Here is a 27,267-nt window from a genome sequence, read left to right on the forward strand (position 1 = left end):
CATGTACGCTGGGTGGGCATTCCCCTGCAGCCAAGGGCCGGTATCAGGTAGCTCCAGTAAGACATATCCTCCCGCGCTTTAACCAGGGCAGCTGGCGGGTGGTGGTAGTTGTCAGCTAACAAGTGTGATGTGGCGCGGAAAAGAGTGTCAAACACTGCGTCGGAGCCAAATGGCGACAGGGTATTTTCGACCTTTTGGCATCCCAAAATTCAGGAAAGGGCAGGTATTTTCACACACTTTCCCCTCTAGTTACACAGATTTGTCTGACCCCCCCTCCCCCCGGGTTATCCAGCTGCGGGCTAGAACCAGACAATAGAAGGGGCATCTTTTGGGACTGGGGTCCCTAACACATTGATAGCCCAGCGCTGGGGTAGATGTACCATGTAAGGCATGGTCACCATTGGGTTTCATAGGCTAAATAGAACCCTCCCTCGCCAGAATAGCCAGAGCAGCCAGGCGGGTGAAGTAGTCGTCCCCTAGCTAGCGGGCTGCTGTCCCATAGAGGGGCACGCAGGTTTTCAGGCGCACTCAGTGCTAGGATAATGACAGCTAGGTGAGATCAGCACAGAAACGGGGCCTTGCGAGCCTAGGGGTCGGCGGTCACCCCGCCCTGGGCTGGCTCGGGGCTGAGGCAAGTGAAGCAGTGGAACTTTCACGCATGGGGGTGAATTGCCCTTGGCACAACTCCCCAGGCCTGACATGCCTCTTGTTTCAGCAGACACTATCTGACTCAGGATAGCGTCAAGGGCTTGGGATGTAGATGGGGCCATCTGAGGGTCCCTTGCCTAGGGCCACACTCTTTCAGTCATGAACACTCCTGCATGGCAGGATGTATCAAACTAAGTGACTGGCAAAGGTTAAATAGAATCCCTCTCGCCAGAATAGCCAGAGCAGACAGGCGGGTGGGGGAGTGGTCACCTAGCTAGCGGGTTGCTGTCCCATAGATGGGCACGCAGGTTTCAGGCGCACCCGGTGCTAGGAGAATGGCAGCTAGGTGAGATCAGCACATAGACGGGGCCTTGCGAGCCTGGGGGTCGGCGGTCACCCCGCCCAGAGCCGGCTCGGGGCTGAGGCAGGTGAAGCGGGAAGAGGTGTGGCGTCGCGGCCAGGGCAACTGGCTCCAGAACCTGGGGATCACGGTTCGCGTCCCTGCGCCTGCAGCAGATTAGCCTAGCACCTTGTGACTCTGGGCAATAGCTTGCTTAATCTTTCTGGCGGGCCCCAGCGCCTAGAGACACTTATGGGTGATTGTTCGTGCTTTACAAATGTGGACTATTCCCAGTGGAACTTTACGCATGGGGGTGAATTGCCCTGGCACAACTCCCCAGGCCTGACAGGGCTTGGGATATAGATGGGGCCATCTATAACCAGCAGGGATGGTTCTCTTTCATCTGGATTGCAGGAAGCTCCAGACAGGAGAGCTGGCAGGTAAGACTATAGCTGCTTGGGTGGGGGGCTCTGGCGGCGATGGTTGCCGCCTCCAGAGCTGTGGCGGAGTTACAGGGCGATCTGGAAGCAGGCCGGTACCAAGGGTACCTCTGCACGGCACCATAGGGGGTGCCAGAGCCAAATCCGAGGACCCTCATGGGAGGGTCCCGGAAGCCGCGTCGTCGCCCCGCTAGTCCTGCGGGCGGTTGTGGGCCTGAACAACCGGGGGTTTGCTATGCGACGCTCTGCCCTGAGAGGGGGGGCGTGAGTAGAAGTTACCAACGGTACATGATCCTAGAAAAGAATCACCTGGATGGCAGCAAAGGCAGGGTTCGCTCCAGCGCAGCCCGGCTCATCAGGCGGGCAGGCGGCCCAGTTGGTTGCCTGCCCTTGGATCGCCCGTAAGATAACCCACCTATTACATAACAATGTATGTAATAAACCTGCAGCATTTTGTACCCAAACAGTCTGAGTGTGTGTTATTATTAGGTAATGTATTTTGTTGGAGGGGGGACTGAGGGGTGCCAGTGGCGATACTATGCCGCTGACCACGTCCCCCGCAGGGGGCCACTAGAGCGGTCGGCGCCCTAGTGGCACCTGGGCACCGGTCACCCCTCCCCGCTCCCCCCTGGGGGGGGCAGGGACTCCGGCCGGTGTCCCCCTCCTCTTGTTCCTGCCCGGAAGTGACGCGATGGGCGTCACTTCCGGGGCTCCTCTGGGCATGGGGGGAGGCTATATAGCCCTCCCCCACCATGCCGGCGAACTCTTGTCACCCCGCACGCTTCATCCCTCCCTACCGCTTACCCGGCGTGGTTGGCAGGTGGGGGGGAGAATATTCTAATATTTCCTTTTTTCGTTGCAGGCGGAGTTACAGGGCGATCTGGAAGCAGGCCGGTACCAAGGGTACCTCTGCGCGGCACCATAGGGGGTGCCAGAGCCAAATCCGAGGAGCCTCATGGGAGGGTCCTGGAAGCCGCGTCGGCGCCCCGCTAGTCCTGCGGGCGGTTGTGGGCCTGAACAACCGGGGGTTTGCTATGCGACGCTCCGCCCGAGAGGGGGGGCGTGAGTAGAAGTTACCAATGGCATGTGATCCTAGAAAAGAATCACCTGGATGGCAGCAAAGGCGGTCTTCGCTCCAGCGCTGCCCGGCTCATCAGGCGGGCAGGCGGCCCAGTTGGTTGCCTGCCCTTGGATCGCCCGTAAGATAACCCACCTTTTACATAACGATGTATGTAATAAACCTGCAGCATTTTGTACCCAATCAAACAGTCTGAGTGTGTGTTATTATTGGGTAATGTATTTTGTTGGAGGGGGGTCTGAGGGGTGCCAATGGCGATACTATGTTGGCTGAGCGCTAGTTAAATCATACAGAGTCCCGGATTAACAACAGCGGGATGCGCACTCTCAGGATAAGCAGGGAGAGCTTGAGAGTTTTTATGATCTACATTATTTCTCCACTAAGCAGGCATGTCCCTAACTTTACACTCCTTGGGAGTGCATGTATGTACAGGCTGTCAGCCTTATGTGTAATATCATGCTGTGCTTCTCCTCCAGGCAGCCCTGCTCTTCTACAGCCCCATTCAGTTGCATGTACGTCCATTCCGTTTTAAACCACCAGCGTTTCTTGCATGTTCTACGCCATTGATGCCTTGCAGTTTCTCTCACACACATTCTTAATACGTGTCAGTGTGATTTACTCTTGCAAGTGTTTCACTCAGGGCCGGACTGGCTACCGGGCGTTTTGGCATGCTGCCGAGCTGGGGGCTGATTTCGTTGATAGAGACCTGCGTGTGCTGAAGGAAATTAGTTATGCTTTGTTTATTTCGAAGCACACGCAGGTCTCCATCAACGAAATTAACCCCCAACGCAGTGACATCAGCTCCCAGCTCGGCAGCATGCCAAAACGCCCAGTAGCCAGTCCGGCCCTGGTTTCCCTGAAGTAATCCTTCTCTCCTGTTGCACTCGCTCCCGTACTGCAGCTTCCGGCTCCTTTGCTCATTTCCTAAGAGCCTTAATGGCTTTGCTTTCTGATTGTTTTGAAAAAATAACTACAAAAAATGCTTTTTGTCGATGCGTGTGCTTATTTTGCTCCAGTGCTTGATTTGCCGAGACACGCCGAAGGAGATCCACTAATGACCGAGGGAAAGCACATTTCAGAGCATTCACTGAATGAAACTGACTGGGGCAGCCAGCGGAGCCGAACGGATTATCGATTTTCAGTTTATTCCACGGTGTGTGTCACTTTTGCAATTTACCAGCAGAAGCAGGTTCTGAAGCTTGAAATCAAGCCATGCTTGTGCCAGGTCAAATGACATGGTTGCGCAATACACCAAAGGAATAACCTTTCCTCGAGTACAATGCGAGCTGACCGACATAGTCACCGCAGGGGACCCTCATAAGAGGGCGGCCCCTTTAGTGCCACAAGATGGCACACTGGGCAGCCTAGTGTCCAGAGACCCCTTGGGGGTCCCGCGCGTCACTTCCTGCCGGAGTGAGGTCGGGGAGAGGTATAAATTCCTCCCCCGCCCACCTGGCGGGAGGGGCGGCTTGCCTTTGGATCGCCTGTAAGATAACCCACCATGTTGGCCTATTGGTATGCTAATAAACCTGCAGCAATTTTCTCCACCAAAAGTTGTCTTGTCTGCTTATTTATGCTGCCTGTATGTTGCTGTAGGAGGGCTGGTGAGTGTGGCCAATATTGGCACTATGAAACCGGGTTAAAGTAATATCGTAAACCAAGAGATACACAGAAACTCAAAGAACAACCATAACTCTAAAGCTTCTCACAGCCTTTATGTGACTGCACGTAAAGAAATATCCAGCCCTGCCCTCTGCCTGGTAAATAAGTACAGCGTAAATTGTATGTAAGGTTCCGACATTCTATATTTTGTTGATAATTGCAAACAACAAGAAGCATTTGTAATGCAATAGGTCTCACATTACTGAAAGTTTGACCTATTGGCGTTGCAAATAGCAATGCAATAGCTCAGACTTTCAGTAATGCGAGACCTATTGCATTGCAAATGCTTGTTTTATACCAGGCAAAGCAGTGAACTCAATTGGGTGGGCGTGAAATATCCACAAAAGTGGTCCACCGTAAGTACAAAGGGCTTTGCCAGAAAAAAAGTGTTATTATTGTATTTAAAAAAAAAATGTACACATGTTCCTAATGGAACAGGATGTTAGGAGAGAAAAAGTAGGCCTCGCAGTGAGATTTTTAGAAATACACTGCACTATGATTTTCTACTGTAGACCCTAAAAATGCACCTCTGCGACTGCTCCTGGTCAGGTGTTGGTGATACCTTTCTGTTCAATGTTTTTTAGTGGACATGAATATTGGGGGCAAGAGTTTACTAAAAACTTGATATGTATTTAAAATAATGAGTATTGTGCAGCACTCACTACTTTTAATTGGAATTTTCTTCGGGTGGTGTCCACCTATATTTGTCATAACATCCTGGAATTCATTCAGTACTCAACGGGGTGAAATTGACGAGGGACACAGATCTGTCTGACTCTAGATTCCGGCTAACCAAACTAGGAGGGAGTTGATCAGACATGATGGAGGACATGAATGGAATGCTTCGATATAATGAAAAGGACCAGTGAGATTATTGGATTTTTACAATCCTGATGAACAGTGAAAGTGCCTGATTGATGCCTCTGGGTCCATGAGGAGAACACAGGTCCAAGATCTGCAGTTATCATTTAAGAAGAAGGACAACTTATGAAAGTGTGGTTTTTCCATTGTTGACTTGTTCTCCTGATATAGAAATAAAGTTTTAAACGACATTGGTTGTGTCTAGTGAAGGATGGCATTACAAACTAAAGAGGTGGAACATCCTGTGACATCATAATTGAAGGACGGTAGAAGTACCAGTAAAATCCAAACAGCGATAGTGAAACGAGGTCTGACCGAGTCTAGAGCTAACTGTATTATAATATTGAACTACAATGGTCTTCACAATATGTATATGATTCAAAAAACGACAGGAAAGTGAAAAACAAAACAGGAGGCTGTTGTGCTGAGGGAATGCCAGGTAAGAGAATACCTGCTTGAAGAAAACCTTTTAAAAACCTTTTCAAGAAAGCAGTTTTAAATAATAATTGATGGTCGAGCCCTAATTAGGAAAATGACAGATAAACTAACGGTTTAGCATGGAGTCTGGGTTTGGAGAGGGAAATATACTTTAAAAATAAATCAGAAAGTTTTCGAGAATTCCCCAAACTAACGAAAATAAAAGCCAAGCTGGAAAATAACTCAAGCAGGCAAAATAGAAACGGATTAAAGAAGTAAACAGGGCCAGTGTCATCTCTTTTCTATTTCTACAGCAGTCACAGTTTGAATAGGGCACAGGGGAAGAGGAAGAATGGTATATTGACAACATTCAAACAGTTAAAAGAGCACTGGCATGGAATAGTAGGGGTGAGGCATTTGAAGGGAGGAGTTGCGGGAGGGGCAGGTTAAATAAAGCAAACAGTAATGAAAACATGTAAAAATAGAAAGCGTGTTCTTTGATAAGAGACAGTGTAGAAGGAGGGAGTGTGGAACAGGAGAAGGGAGGATTAGAGACTGTTGGAGAAATTAAAGAGTTAAGAGAAAACAGAAAGGAATAAAGTGGTAGGGTTGGAATTGGAGAGTAAATCAGGGGTAAATGTTACTTCCCCGAAAAAGAACATGTACACAAAAGAAACACTGTTACAAAGAAGAAGCAAACGAAGCACAGTGAAGTAAGGAGTCTTCTTTATTCGTTCCTTTCACCATCACAGGTTCTAGTCAGCTGGAGTCAGCTGTGGAATGTTCATCTCACTACAGGTCGGCATATACCAAGTGGAGGGGAGGGAGGGGTGGCGGGGCATACCAAGTACATATTATAACACATCTCCTTACATGGGGAAGGAAAGCAAAGGGAAGGAAGGGAATGGAAGAGGCGAGCCAGGGAATGTGAATAGTTAACAGTTCAACTCGCAAAAGTGGAAGACCACGAAATACCCAAACGTGGAGAACATCCTCAATAGGAAAACACAGAATATATAACTCTTATGAAGTACAATAGTCTTTTGTCCACTTAGGCGCGGACCTGGTTCCTTGGTATTTCCTAGGAGCAACACTGTCCCTCCCGTCCCCATGGGCAACAACATGGGGAACCATTCCTTGCCTATGAGGGACAACTCTGTCCATGCTCCAAGTTTGCCCATTGGCAAGTTGAACTACATTTCTGCTCACTTTAGTTACTTTTATGGTTTCTGAGAATCTTGTAGCTTCCCTTCTTCGAGGTTTTGGAAGGTCTATGCGAACCCAATCACCTTCTCTGAATGTACGTGATTTAACATGTTTAGTTGCGTCATACCTGTTTTTGTACCTGGATTGATGATCGCTTACTCTTCTGTTAATCTCGTCACGATTTACTACACAGGTGTTTTGTCTTCTCCAAGGAGGTGAGAGTCTGGTTTTGGGATCTCTACCTTTCAAGGAGCTAAAAGGAGAAACCCCGGTGACTAAATTAGGGGTTGAGCGATAGGCCCAAAATGTATGTTGCAAGGCATCTTTTGCTGAGATTCCTAAGATCTCTGCTCGCTGAAGACACTCTTTCACTACATGGTTCATACGTTCCACCAACCCATAGGAACGGGGACAATATAGAGCCGTTTTGTGATGAGTGATGCACATTTCAGATAGGAAGTCTGTCATGTTTTCCGATGTAAATTGTGCACTGTTATCAGTTACCAGGGTGTCTGGGTCCCCTTCATCGAAGAATGCATCCCTCTGAAAGCTGATGAGTACTGTTGTGTTTATCTGGTGCACACACTTGTAAACCACACAGCGAGTATGATAGTCCACCATAACCAGTATGAAACGTTCATTCTAGGTTTTGAGGTTGAGGGGACCAATGATGTCGAGGGCTAGTTTGGACCACTGAAAATCTGGCACCACCACTGGAGACAGAGGGGGTTTCCGGGCTTGATTTACTTTGTTAGAGCAGCTACACTTACTGTATGCTCAGCCATAGCATCCATCCCCGGCCACCAGTAGTCCAGTCTGATCTTATTTATTGTAAGGCTACGCCCTAAGTGACCAAAATGGGCTAGGTCCACAATTTTTTGTCACAATTTTACTGGTGGAATGATTTTTTCTCCCCTACATACAGTTCCCTCTTGAATGCTTAGCTCCAGTTGCACATCTCAGTAGCTACTCAATGGTGTGGCGACCTCCTTTTTCTCACTAGGCCAACCATTGACTATGAGATTTTTAAGCGATTTCATTTCCTCATCTGTATGTAAGCACTCGTCCCATTCCACTTTGTTAAGGCACGTCAGTGTAAGTATCACTTCATCAGATTCAACCAGTTGCACAATCATCACCCTCAGACGGTGAGCGAGATAGAAAATCAGCGACCACATTTTTTGTACCTGGCATGTATTTGACAGTGAAATTGTACCCCTCAAGTCCCAGGATCCGCCGTGCGATCCTTGGGGTGGTTTTTGCTGACCCTTTTGTGGTGAATGCCTACATAAGAGGCTTGTGATCAGTCTTCACAATGAAGGGATAACACGCAGTGTAAGCTGTGCCTGTCAGCGTGCAACAACAGAACAGGCGTGAAGTTGAAGAGAATAGCACTTTAATGGTCCAGGAACTAGGAACCACAACTGGATTGCACTATAGGCTGTGCCTGTCAGGCGAAGACAGGTGTGTTGAAAATGTTCTTGACGATGCTCCACGATGAGGAGGGCAAAGGGTTAAGCTAATCCGCTTTCTCCACCAGGAACGCCTACGAAGGCCATCCCAGCACCGCCTCGCCTCAAGAAACTGACGCTGTGGAAGATGGAAGTCCGCATGTAATGGAGGCAGGAGCACCCGAGCCTTACGATTCGTGAAGAGGTGGTGCTCCCACGGAAGATTAGTTCCCTCGTTAGCAACTAAAACTTAGGCCTTTTGCTCACTGTTTTTGGCCCTTACGCAGCGCGATGCCAGCGGTAGAACTGCATCTGAGGGGGCAGACTGACTCACACCCCCTTCAGCGGTATGCCTCAAAGTTTCCTCAGGCGTGTTCCCCAAAGGCGGTGCACACTCCCTCTCATGGCGGCATAGCATAATACAATCGCCTCCGCATACAATGACACCACAAATGGAAACGGGACGCGGGTATCCACCTCCGCAGCAGTTCGCTTAAAATTAACCATTGCTTCCAACAGCGGTGCGCCCTCCTTATACCATCGGCACTCTGCAAGGACAGCCACACTTCGTAGAAGACTGTCACCAGCCCATTCTACACTATCCACAGCAGTCTGCCTCGATTTTCTCTAAGAATGTTTCCCACAGCGTTGCGCTTACTTTTCCAACAGCGGCGCTCGGTGAGGGCAAACGATAGTCCCACGACTATATTTTCCAGGCACACCACTTCCTAGAAACAAGAGGAGCCCCCACGACAGCTTCGGACCCTAGCACCTCAGGTACCCTCTCACGCAGTAACAGGTACTGAAGCACAGCAAAAGTATGCCTCCAAGGACTTCACAAGTGCGCCACAAATGTACTTGCACCACAATATACATGCGTATGTCACCGGCACATCCGTCTTTCCCAACACGCACTTGCGCTTGTCTTCACAAGTGCGCCACCAATGTATCTGCACCAAAATTTACGTGCATGTGTGAAATAAGAGTCACCATGCAAGAAATATATTCCACGTTGCTTTTCTTTCACCCAAGTGCGTGTTTGTTTCACAACTCACAAGCGCGTACTAAACATGTGTTTTTATGAAATAAAAAATAATCGAGAATAAAACATTATTGCAATAGAATCAACACGGCTGCTTGATTGAGGGTACTGGCGCCATAAATTACTTTAAAGCAACTCTCTCGACCGTGCCACAAGTGGAATGCAGGAGGAATATCAGAAATGCGCTTACCGTTAAGACCGTGCCGGTCTTACCTTGCCTCGCAGTAAAGGATCGAGTTGCAGAACTTGGTCTGAGGTGAAGATCAGCCTCTGGAGACACTGCACCACCTATCCGGCAGCCCACAGAGCAACACGTCCTTTCAACAGCAGGAATTCCGAATAGTGAGCCCCGAGATACGTGCTCACGCTGACTCATAGGCAGTCAGGATTCAAGATGGCCGCCACACAAGACTTCTGGGACTTATGGTCCCTTGTGAGAAAGACATCGAAAAAATACACAAAGGCTGCAAAAGAAAACAGAGGAGCTCTAATAAACATATGGTATGTTCCTGCCCTTGTATAACAACACATGAAGAAGTGACATCAAGAGCGTTAAACATGTAATGCAACCCCCCAACGTGTATCACAGCACCACCACCAGCGAGACTGTGGGAAAGGAGAATGGGCCTTACCACACGGTAAATTCGGTACCTGGCGTCGAGAACAGAACCACCTTGGGAATTTCACGACAGAGGGTGGGGCGGGCCCTAGACCGCGCACCGCCACGTTAACAGTCATCAGCAACTGCGTCGGCATTAAGAGAGATACATCAGTTCCGATCGGCGCAAAGTCGTCGAGTTCTGTTGGGTCAGCACAGAAGTGGGTTCTGTTGGGTCAGCACAGAAGTCACATCCAAGGGCCCAGGACTGGGTTGGCACCACTTGTCAAGGCACAACTCACAGACAGCAGAGTCCAGTTGCTGCTGCAGGGTTGTAGAAAGTCTTTGATGGCCCTGAGACTTCAGAACAAGGGGCAAGTAAGAGAGCCCTTGTAGTCACTCTAGGTTCAGGTGAGATGAGTCCAGTCCTTTTGCTCAGCAGGGCAGAGGGTAGCAAGCAACAGGTAACAGGCAGCACATCAGTGCATAAAAAAATTCTTAAAGCGCAGCAGTCTAGCAAATTGGCAGTCCTTGTAGCAGCACAGCAGTCTATCTTCCTGACAGAGTTCTTCACAGGTCCAGTAGTGTACTTTCTTGGTAGGGTCAGTTGTGCCTTTGAAGTGGGAGTGACTTCAAAGAAGGTCTTTGAAGTGCACAGAAGTCTTTAATCCTAGCCCTGGCTCTGGACTACCAGTTGGTGGTAATCAGCAATTTGTGTTGGAACAGGACACTGCCTGTTCAGGTGTAAGTGTCGGTTCCCCCTCCCCTCCTGCCCAGGAAGAGCCATCAGAATGCAGATGTGTTGTCAGACACACATACCCTCCCTGTGATTGCGCTGCCTATTGGGAATGCACAAAGTGTAGCTGTCACCTGCCCCAGACGTGCATTGGAGACAGGCTGCAATCACACAGAGCAGTAAGAGCAGAGAAATGTCTACTTTCTAAAAGTGGCATTTCTAAAACAGTAAGTTTAAATCCAACTTTACCAGTAAAGAAAATGTATCATTACTATTACAATGATATAAAACATGATGCAGTTACTCCTTTCTAATCAGGAATTAAAGCTTAAAAGTGTATTGCGGAATTCCCAATGTTAATCTATGAGAGGAGTAGGCCTCACAATAGCGAAAAACAAATTTGGTTGTTTGTCACTACCAGGTCATGCAAAACTTAGGAGTACATGTCCTACCTTTTACTTACACAGCACCCTGCCCTATGGGCTTCCTAGGGCCTACCTTAGGGGGTGACTTATTTGTAATAAAAGGAGAGTTTAAGGCTTGGCAAATGGTTTTAAATGCCAAGTCGAAGTGAGAGTAAACTGTACACACACGTCCTGCAGTGGGAGGCCTGAGATAGAGTTGAAAGGCTACTTTAGTGTGTGGCACAATCAGTGCTGCATGCCCACTAGTAGCATGTAATTTACAGGCCATGGGTATATGCTGTACCACTTTACAAGGGACTTACAAGTAAATTAAATATGCCAAACAGGTGTAAACCAATTATGCCATGTGTAGAGAAGTAGGTATATGCACTTTAGCTCTGGTTAGCAGTGGTAAAGTGCTCAATCCTCAAGCCAACAAAAACAAGGTCAGAAAAAGAGGAGGAATGGAAAAAGTTTGGGGTGACCCTTCAGAGAAGGCCATTTTCCAACAATTTGTGACTCATTTAAAAATCTATTTAGATTAAACTTAAGCTCCTGTTTTTAGTGCCCATTTTTCCCACAGATGTGGCTAGAACCATTTCCATCTATATATTATTATTTTGATTAGGCATGTTATTACTAAAGCCTCTGCCATTAGGCCCACAATTTCCACCTGGCACCCATTGTGCACCATTGCCTTGTTCATTAAAACCTTGCGCACCAATATACCAGATACCTGAAATCCTCCCTGACCACCCTTTTGGAAACATTTGTCTGAGCCACCATCAATTTCTTCTTTGTCATTTTCGAAGCACCCACTACTATACTTTGAAAAGGCCATTATTTCATCCAACAATTTGGCCTGTTAATACATCACACTTTGCTGAATATGCGAACTAATCTCCAGATGCAATCCAAATCCAAAAGCTTAAATGAATTCAGAAACGTTGTCTTTTGTGAGGTTTCACTATACTGTCTGTAAATCTGCATCAATCTCTCATGAATGTATGACGTTACAACACCTACATTTACAATGCATGCCTTTACAAGGCAGTTTTTACATCGCAACATCCTTTACAACGCATTCTTTTACATCACATGCCATTACATAGTATTTTCAGAAACTACCTTTACAACGGATTCCATTACATTGCATTATATCTTTACAACTCATACCATTACAATGCATACCATTACATCGCATTTAAGGTAAGTTTTAAATACTATAGAGGTAATAATTACTATTCTAACTCCAGTGAGTGCAACAGTAGGGTAAGTGTTGGATAGTGTAGGGGTAAAAATTACTATTCTAACTCCAGTGAGTGCAACAGTAGGGAAAGTGTTGGATAGCATAGGGGTAAAAATTACTATTCTAACTCCAGTGAGTGTAACAGTAGGGAAAGTGTTGGATAGTGTAGGGGTAAAAATTACTATTCTAACTCCAGTGAGTGCAACAGTAGGCTAAGTGTTGGATAGTGTAAGGGTACTATGCGTTGTAATGGTATGCATTGTAATGACTTGCGATGTAATGCCTGCGTTGTATTGACATTTATTGTAATGACATGCGTTGTAATGACTGCGTTGTAATGACATGCGATGTAAAGGATGTTGCGATGTAATGACTGCTATGTAAAGGTAGTGCGATGTAATGACTGCATTGTAAAGGTTGTTTCCCATCTCTCATACTATGCAGGCACCTGGATCTCGCGTCGCTCTCATGAATTTCGCCCAATTTACTTTTCCTGTGGAACATTTGTTTTTCAAATACTCGATAACCTGATTACAGCTATTCATAATAATTGGAGAAGGCTTATTTTGAAGGGCTTCTCTCTTTAAGAGATCATATTACAGTGGCCTGAAAAAAAAACACAGTCCACAAATCTTGAGGCACTACAATTGAAAATAAAGGATCGAAATCTATCCAAAACACTTTTGAAATTGGCACAATCCTTTCCACCTCTCTGTACCACTTGTCGGACTCCACTCTGAGCTTTGGGAAATTCTTTGTAAATGTGTAAAGAGCGCTCATTTACCCAATAACGTGCACAAATGCTCCCCCCTGCACTTCTGTCACTGGTAACCCTTTTGTCAACAACCACTTCACATTCAGAATCACTCATATTCACATTTTTTTTTGTCAACACTCCAGAATTATCTTGTGGTTTCATCCATTTTTTTTGGTACCTCGTCACATCCTCCCATTTTCTAACCATGTATAACATTTATATTAGAATTTCTTACAGTGTTTTTAAATTCTGATTCATTCATTAGTTTTCAGTCAACCCTATCATATACGACTTACAAATTCTTATTGTTTTTAATCCACTTTTATTTTCCTGCCAATTCTTGAACTTTCTCAAATGCACGATGAACACATATTCCTGCTTCTGCCTCCATAAAGGGCAATTCATTTTTATTAGGTCTCGCCTAGCTATTGCGTTTACGCAATCGCTATGCGAGACTCTAGTAAGAGGGGCATTTCAAAGTGCTCCCAAAAGTGGATTGCATGGCGAGCACACGCACAATCACGTGCATCGTGCCGCCATGCAATCCGTTTGGGGAAGCGCTTCAGCCCACTGGCGAGTGCACGTGTAGCCACAGCCTCGGCATCATACTTCAAAGGGTCCGCTCCCCCGCCTGGAATGCGCTCCCCCGCCCCCGCCACAGCATGCCGAGAGATTGTTTCCTCGTGGCGCCTCTCACAACTGTCCCTCCCCCACCACCGGGCTAGTCTCACGGACGCATTGCCATCCATCGATTTCAATGGGCAACATCATGATAGCTCGATTTTAATCGCAATCAAAACACTTTAGTCACCTGCTCTTCCTCTCAGTCAGTCCGCTTCACGAGACCAGCACTTCTCACAGCCACCTTCCCTACACTCAGGAAAATAACCCACTAAAATACTCAGCCTGCGCCTCCTCCACTCTTCAGCCGCCGTCCCTCCTCTGTCCAAGGCCTTCAACAATTCTCCACACAACGCACACTTTCACAGCCGTGTTTTCTTTGCCTTTCAGCACTCAGCTTCCACGCAATCAGAATTTAACCCCCACCTTTTAGTTGGAACACTTGCAGCTTTGCCCAGCTCTATGTGCCACGTTCATTCCCTTTTCATACTTCTGAGGTAGATAACATGCACCACGTTAATTCAGCAACAACAAAAAACAATATTCGCAGTGCAAAAAACATTTATCAGCACACTTGATGCATTTCACACAGTAAAACATGCCTCTCGCCTATCTCTCACCCGCCCTCCCCCCGCCGTGTTTTCTTTGACTTTCAGCACTCAGTTTCCCCGCAACCAGCATTTAACCACCACCGTTTAGTAAAACAATTGCAGCTTTGCCCACCTCTATTTGCCACGCTCATTCCATTTTCATCCTTAGGAGGTCAATGACATGAGCCACGTTAATTCAGCAACAACAGAAACATTATTCACAGCGCCAAAAGCATTTATGAGCACACGGGACGCATTTCACACAATGAAAACACACACATGCCTCTCACCTATCTCTCCCCCACCCTACCCCCGCTGTGTTTTCTTTGGCTTTCAGAACTCAGCTTCCCCGCAACCAGCATTTAACCCCCACCTTTTAATTACAACAAGCGGAGCTTTGCCAAGATCTATATGCCACGCTAATTCCCTTTTCAACCTTATAAGGTCGATAACATGAGCCCCGTTAATTCAGCAACAACAGAAACTTTATTCACAGCGCCCAAAGAAATTATCAGCACACTTCACGCATTGCACACAAATAAAACACACACATAACTCTCGCCTATCTCCCACCCGCCCTTAGCCCGCTGTGTTTTCTTTGCCTTTCAGCACTCAGCTTCCCCACAACCAGCATTTAACCCACACCTTCTAGTTGCAAAAATGCAAGCTTTGTCCACCTCTGTATGCCACACTCATTCCCTTTTCATCCTTCTGAGGTCGATAGCATTAGCAGCCTTGCATCCACACACAATACTCTCACACACACTAGTTACTATCAAACACACACACGCTGCGCACACACACATCGGCACTGCTCACACACAACCAATGTTCACAAACACAGGCACTTCGCACACACACATCGGCACTGCTCACACACACCGGCACTGCTCACACACACAGGGACTGTTCACACGCAACATCTCTCTCTACACACCTCACTCACTCTCTCAACACCCCTCTCTGTGCTGATCTTTTGCTTCTGTGGAGAGGAGGGGGATGCACGGGGGGATGCATTTTCTTAATTCTGCCTCCAAATTGGTCACCTGTCCAACAACCTAAGCTGGCAGGCTACATACAAACAAAAATAAATTATGACCTTTTACATACTAAACAAAAAAGGCTTTATTTATAGCAATTTGGTCTTACAAACTAAAGTCGTGGTCTTTTCGCCAAAAATTAGAACGCTTCATTTCAGGCAATTGGGGGGGAAGAGAAAAGAGTTTCTTTGAACGGTAACTTTTAAATTGCTTTCCGTTTGCCATCCATGTCACCCTCAGTCAAAGTGCGTCAAGGGGCTAAATTGTATAACTTAAATACACTTTTCAGGGAGCATTCGGCATACAATACTAGATTTGCCGTATTTGTGCTCGCTTTCAGGCGCTTATTTAATGCGGCTAGTGGAAGAAATAATGCATAGGGAATGGTCACCTTGGAGCGAGAGGGTATTGTTGCCAAATACCACTCAGCGCCACATAATTACACACCACATAATTACACTACACTCAATGCCACATGCACTCCAAATAACCCTCAGTGCCAATTAATTACAATGCAAACAATGCAAGATACACTCAAAATAACACTCAATGCCACATAATTACACGCCACTAAAATCAACATACACTCCACACAAAACCACTCAGTGCCACATAATTATATTCTACATAATTACACTCTATCTATCGCCCTATCTATCTATCTATCTATCTATCTATCTATCTATCTATCTATCTATCTATCTATCTATCTATCTATCTATCTATCTATCTATCTATCTATCTATCTATCTATCTATCTATCTATCTATCTATCTATCTATCTATCTATCTATCTATCTATCTATCGGACTATTGCACTCTATCTATCTATCTATCGCATCACCACAGCATCACTTAGCACCACCACAGCATCACTCAAAGGCACCACTACATCACTATGCGCTACCACAGCATCAATTAACGCCACAGCATCACTCGACACCACCACAACATCACTCACCGCCACCACAGTATCAATCTGTACAATCATTCAAAAACAACTGGCTCTAAAATGTTCTCTCAATATTTAGGCTTTATTACAAATGGCACAAAAAAATGATAATATTTAACTTCTGTTCTTGGATTTTAGGTGCAATTAAATACACTAAACATAATCTTCACAAGAGTTATTAACAAAAGTTTAAACGATTGCCATTATAATTTACATTAACTTTTATTTAAGTATTAATTATGTGAAAAAATTTAAAGCCATTGTTATTTGTAATATCAATACATCGAAGTCACGTAAATACAACACATATCGCATTACAAATGCTATAGGTGTCACATTTGCAACAGTTAAAACTATTGACATTGTACATGAGAAAGCTAGTAATTTCAATATTTTCAATACCAACACATAAATAAAAAATTTGTCAATTTACAATACAAAAAGCTCAAACTTTCCTAATGCGAGACCTATTGCATTGCAAATGCTTGTTATACATTCAGATTTTTGTCTTTATAAATTCCTGTTTCTGCCTTTATTTCCAAATCTCCTTCGAGTTTGAAAGTATTTATTTATTTTATTTTTATTTTAGCAACTTGTAGAGCGCCTGGTGACCCGAGGGCATCCCCGCGCTGTGAAGATTAAAACCTGCTGAGGGGGATAAGGGCGAAGGGTTTATTTAGGAAACAGGAGGGTTCGCCATCACGTTCGTCTCAATACGTGAAGATGATCTAGACACCACCTCATCTCGTCTTAGCTGTCCTGCTCTTATCTATTCCACCTGCACTTGCACACAAGCCTCATTACAAGGAGGTGGTCTCACTTCAGTCAACAATCTGTCTATAAATGCATCTTCTCCTTCAAAATCACTCGCCTTCTTTTCCATCTCATTTTTGCTATCTTCTGTTTTCTTTTTGTCTTATTCATCAGTAATCACAGGGCGAGCATCTTTAGTTTCCAACACTTCCTGTTCAGTGCTTCTTCCGAACCTTACCAATTTGCGTTCTCAGCACTTTCTTGCGCGCTTTTCTGATTCATCACGCAGTCCCACTCATTCAAGCCTTCGAACTGTGCAAGTCTGAGCTGTTTTTATCCCAATCATGGCACGCCTTAAATTCTCAATCTTTTCACATCAAATTTGACATACACAATAAACTGAAACTTTTTATTGTCAGCAGTAATTGTATTCCATTTTCTTTTTTGTGTTCAAAATATTTTATTGAAATTTCATAATGAACAAAAAACATAGACATACAAAAAAAAAGAGTATTATTAAGCTAAAATATCTAATACAATACGTACAATATCATATTCTCATATTAATTTCAATAGAAAATAAAATAGTCATATTCTCATAAAACTAAAAGGAGGGGGGGAGGGAAGCATCTAATAACAAATTATTGTTTGAGCTATAAATAGAGCTACTGTGACATATCGATTTATATAAGAACTGTAAAAAGGGGTACATGAAATAAATATACCATTAAGATGCAAAATAAATATCAACAGGAATCCAAAAAGAGTGATAGGAAATAGAATTATGATTAACCCCAGAAAGAGATAACTGAGCACCTCTTCTTGTAAAGATAACCCATGACCACCAAGCATGAACTTATAACTTAGAAACATCTTTCCAACAGAAGGTAATAGATTTTAGCGCAGCAGAAATTAAAAAATCAAAAAGTCTACATTCAAGATTACTTAGATTTTGTGATAATGTAACGGATTTGCATATTAACAATTTATATGATATGTCTTCATGTATATTTAACAACTTCTTAATAATGTCCCAAACATCTGACCAGAATTTTGAAATTAAAGGACAATCAAAAAGCATATGTCGTAACGAGCCAGGGTGTAATTTACAATGCCAACATGTGTCGGATTGAAGAAGTTTAGCTTGGAATAGACGTAATGGAGTCCATAAAGAATTAAATAAAATATAGGAATTGGTTTGATAAAGTGAGACAGGCAACCAACCAGATATATTACTAAGCCATATAGTTTTCCATGTATCAATAGACAATGAGAGTGAAAGTTCATTATTCCAGAAGGTTGCAATCATGTTTATGGTACTTCCTAGAGTGTTAGATAATTTTTTATATAAAATAGAAACACCATGAGCTGTCATTGATATAGTTTGGATATAAACGGATAAGTCAGCTGTAACATTAGATGGAATAGCTTGCGGAAAGGAATCTAAAATTGAATTAGTTAAATATTCATATTTAACAAGATCAGATTGAGATAAACCAAACCTTGTTTGTAGATCCTCAAATGGTATAAAAGTATTGTTGGAATAAACGTCTTTAAGATAAAAAATACCAGCTTTAATCCATGAAAACCAAAAACTAATGTTCCTATTCAATTTAATGACATTGCTATACCATAATAATAATTCATCAGTATTATACATGGGATATAGAAAAATGGAATCTAGATCATTAAAAATCATTTTAGTGGATTTGAGAATGACAGATTTATGAAAAAATTATGATTTATTAGACATAGTTAACAGAGTTGGTAATGGAAATGGCTTCACGATAGATTTTTCAATTTGGAGCCAAGAAGGTGGATTATGTAAAAGGGAATGATTAAACCATATGGCACTTTGTTTTAAAATAAAAGCTTTGTGATAAAGAAAAAAATCTGGGATACCAAATCCAGTATTACATTTAGACATTTTTAATTTTTTATAACTAATACGAGGTGATTTGTTATCCCAAAGAACTTTGGAGAGACGTTTATCAACATCTTTATAAAATTTTAATGGAAATTGAGTAGGAATCATGGCAAGGGTGTAAAAAATTTTAGGAGCAATATTCATTTTAATAGATTCCATTCTACCCCACTATGAAAGATGCAGTGATGCCCATTTAGACGTTTTATCTTTTATATAATCTAAGACAAAATTACAGTTTAAAGTCATTGTAGATTTTATGGATGAAGAGAATAAAATACCAAGATATTTTTATTTATTCTTTTGCCAAATAATTTGATTCATGGATATCATATCAGGAGTAAAATAAATGTTTAAAGGGAAAATTTCCGTTTTGTTAGTGTTTAATTTGTAACCAGAAACCATAGAATACTTTGTTATAATCTCTAATAAAGAAGGAAATGAGGATAAGGGGTCACTGATAAATAAAAGTACATCATCAGCATACACTAAGGTTTTAATAATAACCTCTTTAATATTAATTCCTTTAATATTATCACATTTTCTTATAGAGGTAAGAAAAGGTTCAATGCCAATTAAAAACAATAGCGGGGAAAGGGGACACCCTTGTCCAGTACCTCTAAAGCGGGAGAATTGATTTGAAACTTGGCCATTAATAAATAGACGAGCAGTAGGAGCAAAGTATAAAGCTGAAGTCATGCGAATAAAATTGTCACCAAAATTAAATGATGATAACGCATGAAATAAAAATTGCCAATGAAGTTTATCAAAGGCTTTTTCAGCATCCAAAGCCATAATTCCTGAAGGAATAGTTAACGTATGACCCTGTTCAATGACATGTAACAAAGTTCTTGTATTATTTGCAGAGTGTCTATTTTTCATAAAACCAGATTGATCTGAATGTATAATAGTATTTAATATAGAGGATAATCGTGTGGCTAATATTTTGGCATATAATTTACAATCTTGATTAATTAAAGAGATAGGGCGATAATTAGATACAAGGGTGGGGTCTTTATCGGGTTTGGGAAGAACGATAATTAAAGCTTCAGTAAAAGAACCTGAAGTAATTCCCGTAGAGCCAAACGTTGTAAAAAGTTGAAATAATAAAGGTAAAAGATGGGACTGAAACTCTTTATAAAACTCCGCCGGGATACCATCAGGACCCGGAGATTTATTTTTTTTAAGAGATTTTATAGCGGATAAAATTTCATCCTTAGTAATTGGAGAGTCAAGCACCATTTTATCTGATGGAGAAAGTTTAGGTAGACCACATGAAGATAAAAACAAATCAACTAAAGAATCATTATGAAAATCAGGTTTATCATATAACTTAGAGTAAAAATCAAAAAATTCATTAACAATATCTTTATGAGATAAAGCAATTTTACCATTGGATCCGTGAATAGAGATGATTTGAGTTTTGTCTCTTTTGATACGTAGGTAATTCGCTAAAAGTCTTCCAGATCTATTTGCATTAAAACTAAATTTAGCTTTGGCTTTAGAAATCTGAATGCCAGCTCTTTTACTAAGAATTGTATTAAATTCATATCGAAGCTTTTGCAACTTAACTCTATATTGAGGATCATTAGATGTAATAAAAAGTCGTTCATATTTCGCTATTTGTTTTTCTAACTTTTTAATATTGGCATTAAAGGTCTTATTTTCATGAGCCATAATAGAAATAGTAACCCCTCTAAAAGCATCCCATCTATTAACCATTGAAGTAGAACCTTCAGGATTAACCTGAAAAAAATCATGAATGGCGGAGATGAGTTTTGGTCTATTATGTTCATTAAGAGCTATACCAGAATTAATTCTCCATCAAGACTGGTTAGTAAAGGTTGAATTTAAATTTAGAATACAAGAAATCATAGCATGATCAGAGACGTCAATGTTACCAATCTTAGGGGTAGTAACAGAGTTGATCAGCTGTTTTGTGACTAATATGTAATCGATCCTAGAATGAGAATTGTGTGGGTTTGAAAAAAAAGTAAAGTTTTTTTCTGTAGGGAAGTGTAGATGCCAAATATCAACTAACTTAGTGGTTTGAAGAAATGATTTAAAAGCAAAATAAACCTTAGGGGGATGGAATTTAGTACGAGAAAATCTATCTAATAAAGGATCAGATATGACATTAAAATCACCTGCAACAATTAAAGGCACATTACCAATTTTTACAACCTCAGTTGAAAGATTAGTCCAAAAAACAGGGTCAACTGTAGTAGAGCCATATACATTTAATAGAAATAAGATAGAATAATGAACTTTAACCTTAACAATTAAATATCTCCCATCCGTATCTGTAATTTTGCTCAAAATTTGGCAATGCGATTTTTTTGCAAATAATATAGCTACTCCATTTTTCTTGCCATTAGCAGGAGAAGAAACAATATTGTCAACCCATTTTTTCTTCATATAATCTAAAATGTTATCATCTATATGAGTTTCCTGTAAAAAACAAAAGTCAGCTTTGCAACAACCCAAATAATCCAAAATGTTTGTACGTTTCACAGGATGGCGTAAACCTTTAACATTTATTGACACTACTTTAATATTAGCCATAACATAATAAAAAAGAGAGAAGGGTTAGGAAGAGGAAAGTAAGAAAAAGACACAAATGTTAAGAAGAAAGTAGCTCCAGAACACACAAAAGGGAGAGGAAAAAATAAAACATAGAGAAAAAGACAAACAAAATACATAAATATGAACATTGAAACGCACACACGCTCTACAAGCATGGCCGGAACCGCTGGAGCCCAAAATACTATGAATTTATATAAGTCTGTTAGAGAAGATCATACAGGAAAAAATCAAGTGGTAGGGCCATGAGTGTCCATAGATTGCTGTAATTGTTGATCTAGAAAATGTCGCAGATCTTCAGGACGCTGAAAGGATTTTGAAAAATTATCTTTCCAAATGCACATTGTTGAAGGATCAAAAAGGCCGTATTGGTATCCAAGGCTTCTTAATTGTGGGCGAAGATCAGTAAATCCCTTACGTATTGCAACAGTTTCTTTGGCAAAATCTTGATGAATAAAGATTTTGTGACCATTGACCATCAATGCGGGAATTTCTCTGGCTGCTTTTCTGATCAGAACCAAATGATGGTGACGAAGAACTTTAAATATCATTTGTCTAGGCTTGGTATGTTGAGGGTTGCGACGTGAAGGAATTCTATGAGCCTTATCAATTTCAAATTTTTCTGGAAATTTGATATTTAAAAGACCAGGAATGAAGTTCTCTAAGTATAGTCGACAGTTAGTTTCCTCAACCTCTTCTGGTAAATTAAATATGCGAAGGTTGTATTGTCTATTGCGATTTTCCATGTCCAAAAGATGTGAGCACAAAGGTGATATTTTCGCCACAAGTGGAGTAAAAGCGTTGACTTTAACTTTATTATCCTGTATTTTAATTCTGATATTTTCATTGACATGCTCGCCATTTCTTTTCGTACATTTTTAATTTCAGTCGCAATAGTTTCTGTATTAGTACGAAGTGCCTGAATTTCCTCTAAAATTAAAGAAAGCGAAGGTTCAGATGACTCCACTACTTTTGATTTTATTTTGAGGAGGTGAAACCTGCTGTCTTCTTTTATTGTTGAGAGGATTTTTATTATCCATTTTTGAGAATAAGTAATGAAATTTTAAGAAAAAAGAACATTTTATGAGTAAAAATAGCAAAAGATGCAAAGCAATCCTCAAAATGACTGGTGCAGCAGCTAAACTGGACTAGGGGTGTGGCTAGGCCCAAGCCAGGCCCTTTCCTTTTCCGCCCCCCTGACAGACTAACCAGGCAGTACCTCAATGCAGAGCTGGGAGCAGGAACCAGGGAGCCAGAAACACCACTTCCCACGACCAAATAGGCTTAAAACCACTTCACAATGCAGGTAAGCTTATTAGTGTAGCAGCGACCTCATTTTAAAAGATATTGTGACAGACTTTCGTCGTTTTAAAGTAAAAAACAGGCGAAAACGCGGAGGAGCTCACCGGGTGGCAGCTATCTTGATTCGCGCACTTGCGCGTCTCTCATTGTATTCCATTTTCTGAACTGCAAGCATGTATAAAATCCATGATCCAAGAGCATCTCATAGGCGGGGTACCAATTGAGGGGGAGACTGTCCTCCGTTAGCCAGAATCACAAATTTATTCAAAAGTGCACCCATTGAAATCTCAACCTAGCTCACAATGCCCACAACACCAATACAACCAATCACAACACAATTGCAAAACGAGACTTGAAACACAGTGCAGAAACCAAAACAAATAAACCTTTGCCTGCCCACCGGGATAGAGGACTGAAAAATAAAACTCACTAGAGAAAGGGAAAAGTGCTTTCATCCACACCAATATATGTTCATTTTTTTTTTTTTTAGATTTTTTTTATTGAAAATACATGAGTCAGTACATCCGAGATAGTCAATATAGAACATAATGTACATACAAACCGTACGTATATGGTCCTTTTAAAAAACAAATAGAATATACAATGGCAGAATAATATACAATTAAAGAAAATGTCACCACTTCATACACCAAAAAAAACAAAAAAACATTGTGGTTATAAACACTAAGGTGCCAATTCCGATCCGGTAAAAAAATTCCCCGTCCGACTCGTATCCGGATTTTTTTCCGTCCGAATCGTCAAAGTAGCGTACAAACTGCCAAGTACGATTCGAACGGAAAAAAGTCCATACGAATCGCATTGGGAAGATTTCCCCACACGTCCTCGGGTCGGGAAAAGTCACCGACACGTCCCCGGGCGAGAAACCCACCGTGCGGAAAAATAAAGTCCGACTGCGCAAGTACGATCCCTCCCGTCCTCCCCATTTCACAACCGTACGCAAAAAACACCGTCCGAACCGAACTCCCATAGCAACCATGGAGACATGTGCCCGCATACGCGCCGAACACCCCACCACCCCCCGCCCGCGTATGTACGCCCCGAACCCCCACCCGTGTATGTACGGACCGAACCCCCACCCCAGCAGAGTATGTACGCCCCGAACCCCCACCCGTGTATGTACGCACCAAACACCCACCCGTGTATGTACGCCCCCGAACCCCCCCAGCCGTGTATGTACGCACCGAACCACCAGCCGTGTATGTACGCCCCCGAACCCCCCCCAGCCGTGTATGTACGCACCGAACCACCAGCCGTGTATGTACGCACCAAACCCCCCCCCAGCCGTGTATGTACGCACCGAACCACCAGCCGTGTATGTACGCCCCCGAACCCCCCCCCAGCCGTGTATGTACGCACCGAACCACCAGCCGTGTATGCACGCACCAAACACCCACCCGTGTATGTACGCCCCCGAACCCCCCCCAGCCGCGTATGTACGCACCGAACCACCAGCCGTGTATGTACGCCCCCGAACCCCCCCCAGCCGTGTATGTACGCACCGAACCACCACCCGTGTATGTACGCCCCCGAACCCCCCCCAGCCGTGTATGTACGCACCGAACCACCAGCCGTGTATGTACGCACCAAACACCCACCCGTGTATGTACGCCCCCGAACCCCCCCCAGCCGTGTATGTACGCACCGAACCACCAGCCGTGTATGTACGCACCAAACACCCACCCGTGTATGTACGCCCCCGAACCCCCCCCCAGCCGTGTATGTACGCACCGAACCACCACCCGTGTATGTACGCACCAAACACCCACCCCAGCCGTGTATGTACGCACCAAACCCCCACCCCAGCCGTGTATGTACGCACCAAACCCCCACCCCAGCCGTGAATGTACGCACCTAACCACCAGCCGTGTATGTACGCACCTAACCACCAGCCGTGTATGTACGCCCCCGAACCCCCCCCCAGCCGTGTATGTACGCACCTAACCACCAGCCGTGTATGTACGCCCCCGAACCCCCCCCAGCCGTGTATGTACGCACCGAACCAACAGCCGTGTATGTACGCACCAAACCCCCACCCCAGCCGTGTATGTACGCACCGAACCACCAGCCGTGTATGTACGCACCAAACACCCACCCGTGTATGCACGCCCCCGAACCCCCCCCCCAGCCGTGTATGTACGCACCGAACCACCAGCCGTGTATGTACGCCCCCGAACCCCCCCCAGCCGTGTATGTACGCACCGAACCACCAGCCGTGTATGTACGCACCAAACCCCCACCCCAGCCGTGTATGTACGCACCGAACCACCAGCCGTGTATGTACGCCCCCGAACCCCCCCCCAGCCGTGTATGTACGCACCGAACCACCAGCCGTGTATGTACGCCCCCGAACCCCCCCCAGCCGTGTATGTACGCACCGAACCACCACCCGTGTATGTACGCCCCCGAACCCCCCCCAGCCGTGTATGTACGCACCGAACCACCAGCCGTGTATGTACGCACCAAACCCCCACCCCAGCCGTGTATGTACGCACCGAACCACCACCCGTGTATGTACGCACCAAACACCCACCCCAGCCGTGTATGTACGCACCGAACCACCAGCCGTGTATGTACGCACCAAACCCCCACCCCAGCCGTGTATGTACGCACCGAACCACCACCCGTGTATGTACGCCCCCGAACCCCCCCCAGCCGTGTATGTACGCACCGAACCACCACCCGTGTATGTACGCACCAAACACCCACCCCAGCCGTGTATGTACGCACCGAACCACCACCCCACCAGGGAATGTACGGACCGCACCCCCACCAGTGCATGTACGGACCGTACTGACGCCAAAAAAACACGTACTGAACCCGGACAAACCATATTTACACAAGGAGAGTCAAGTAGAGTTTCCCCACACCACCAAACAGGCCCAACAACCCCACAAACATCACATACACTCACCTGCAACTGCCAAACTGCCAAACAGAGGCCCAAAACTCAATCACTCCTCATAACACACCCACACAAATTTCAAACACAGCCACACCCACAAATGGACCAATAAAAATGGACCACACACACAAACCATGAGCCTTTGCAACAGACCCACTGCTGCCAGAGCCCACAGACGACCCACACCACCATACTTGAACCTCACACTTGCATACCTTCACACACCCCCTCATCACATTCACACACACACCTCCACTACCACACCCACACACCCACAGCCATCCACACCCACACCCCCACAACCACACCCCACGCCATGTCCACCACCAAGAATCCAAAGTTCACAAAGGAGGAGCTGGAGATCCTTGTCGACGAAATCCTCAGAGTCGAGCCACAGCTCTTTGGGACATTGGTCAGACAGACCAGCATATCCGAAAAAACCGCCATGTGGCAGAGGATCGTCGATTCTGTGAATGCTGTTGGGACAACCAGAAGGACCAGGCACGAGTGCCAATCCAGGTGGTACGATCTGCGGAGGACGGTCAAGAGGAAGATGACTGACAATCACAACCAGGGGAACATCACTGGAGGAGGGCCGCCCCCCAGACCGGTACAATACCATCCCTGGGAGGAGAAGGTGATGTCCACGCTGGCGGTGGAGGGACTACACGGACTGCCAGGACTCCCAGACCCTGGTGAGTACACAAACAACTCACCTCACATGGGGGGGATGCCATACACAATCAATCATGCATGCCACCCCCCCCCAAGCCACCACCGGACACAACAACACTCCACAAACACACACATGCCACTGGCGCCTCCATGCCCCATGCATCAATCAGGGCCATGCCAAGTCACAGGCCACACAAAACACCAACACAACACAGGATGTGGTCGATGCTGGGAGTGGGGGCAGCAAAACTAACATTGAGCAACTCACAAGCACACAACAATGCCCTCAGCCCATATGGCCCAGGGCACAGCCATACAAACTGTGTGTACCCACACAGTACTGTCTTGCCTGCAAATGATGGCTGCCATGCAGGATGCCATGGGTCTGAAGGCACAATTTGCACATAACAGCAGACAATGAAGATGCATCGCTCTGATAGAGTCTCAGCACACACCGCCACAGCAGCAGCCTACACTCAGACACACTGCCCAATGGGTGCCCGGAGAACAGGGACTAACTCACATGAACAAGCCAATGGCCATTCAAAGACCGGCTAACTGTGTGTGCCCAGGAAGCTGGCCTGAGGTGACAGAGAGTGACAAAGAGAGGGAGGGAGAGGGGGAATGAGAGGGAAGGAGACAGAGGGGGGACACAGGGAGACAGACAGAGGGAGGGAGTAGGGTGACAGAGGGAGACCGACAGAGGGAGGGAGGAGGGTGACAGAGGGAGGGAGGAAGGGAGACACAGGGAGACTAAATCACCCTTGGGTGGTGTGGCCATGTCCACTCGTCAGCCGGTGGACTGTGTGCATGCAGACCAGGTCTGGCAGTGCCTCAACCCCCCCTTCCGTAGATGAAGACCGGTCCATGTGTCAATCTGTGCACGAGTCCATCCGTGCTGCAGGCACAGACCTAACCACACACCCAGTATACCCACCCACCGTGTCGGTAAGAACCCTGTCACAAATGCTTCAGTCCCCTACCTGCAACATCAAATTGCCTTGCCAAAACACCA

General features: G+C 44.8%; 1 pseudogene across 1 annotated transcript in view; it reads left to right on the forward strand.

Annotated features, from left to right (window-relative positions):
• Positions 1–4,986: 4,986 nt before the first annotated feature.
• Positions 4,987–27,267, forward strand: part of LOC146770463 (E3 ubiquitin-protein ligase TRIM39-like) — a 127,564-nt pseudogene continuing 105,283 nt past the window's right edge. Inside the window, exon 1 of the transcript XR_014975672.1 lies at positions 4,987–5,033. The product of XR_014975672.1 is annotated as an E3 ubiquitin-protein ligase TRIM39-like (transcript). The remainder of the gene's footprint in view (positions 5,034–27,267) is intronic.

Source organism: Triturus cristatus, unplaced genomic scaffold (genome assembly GCF_964204655.1).
Source record: "Triturus cristatus unplaced genomic scaffold, aTriCri1.1 SCAFFOLD_205, whole genome shotgun sequence".
Classification (NCBI taxonomy): domain Eukaryota; kingdom Metazoa; phylum Chordata; class Amphibia; order Caudata; family Salamandridae; genus Triturus; species Triturus cristatus.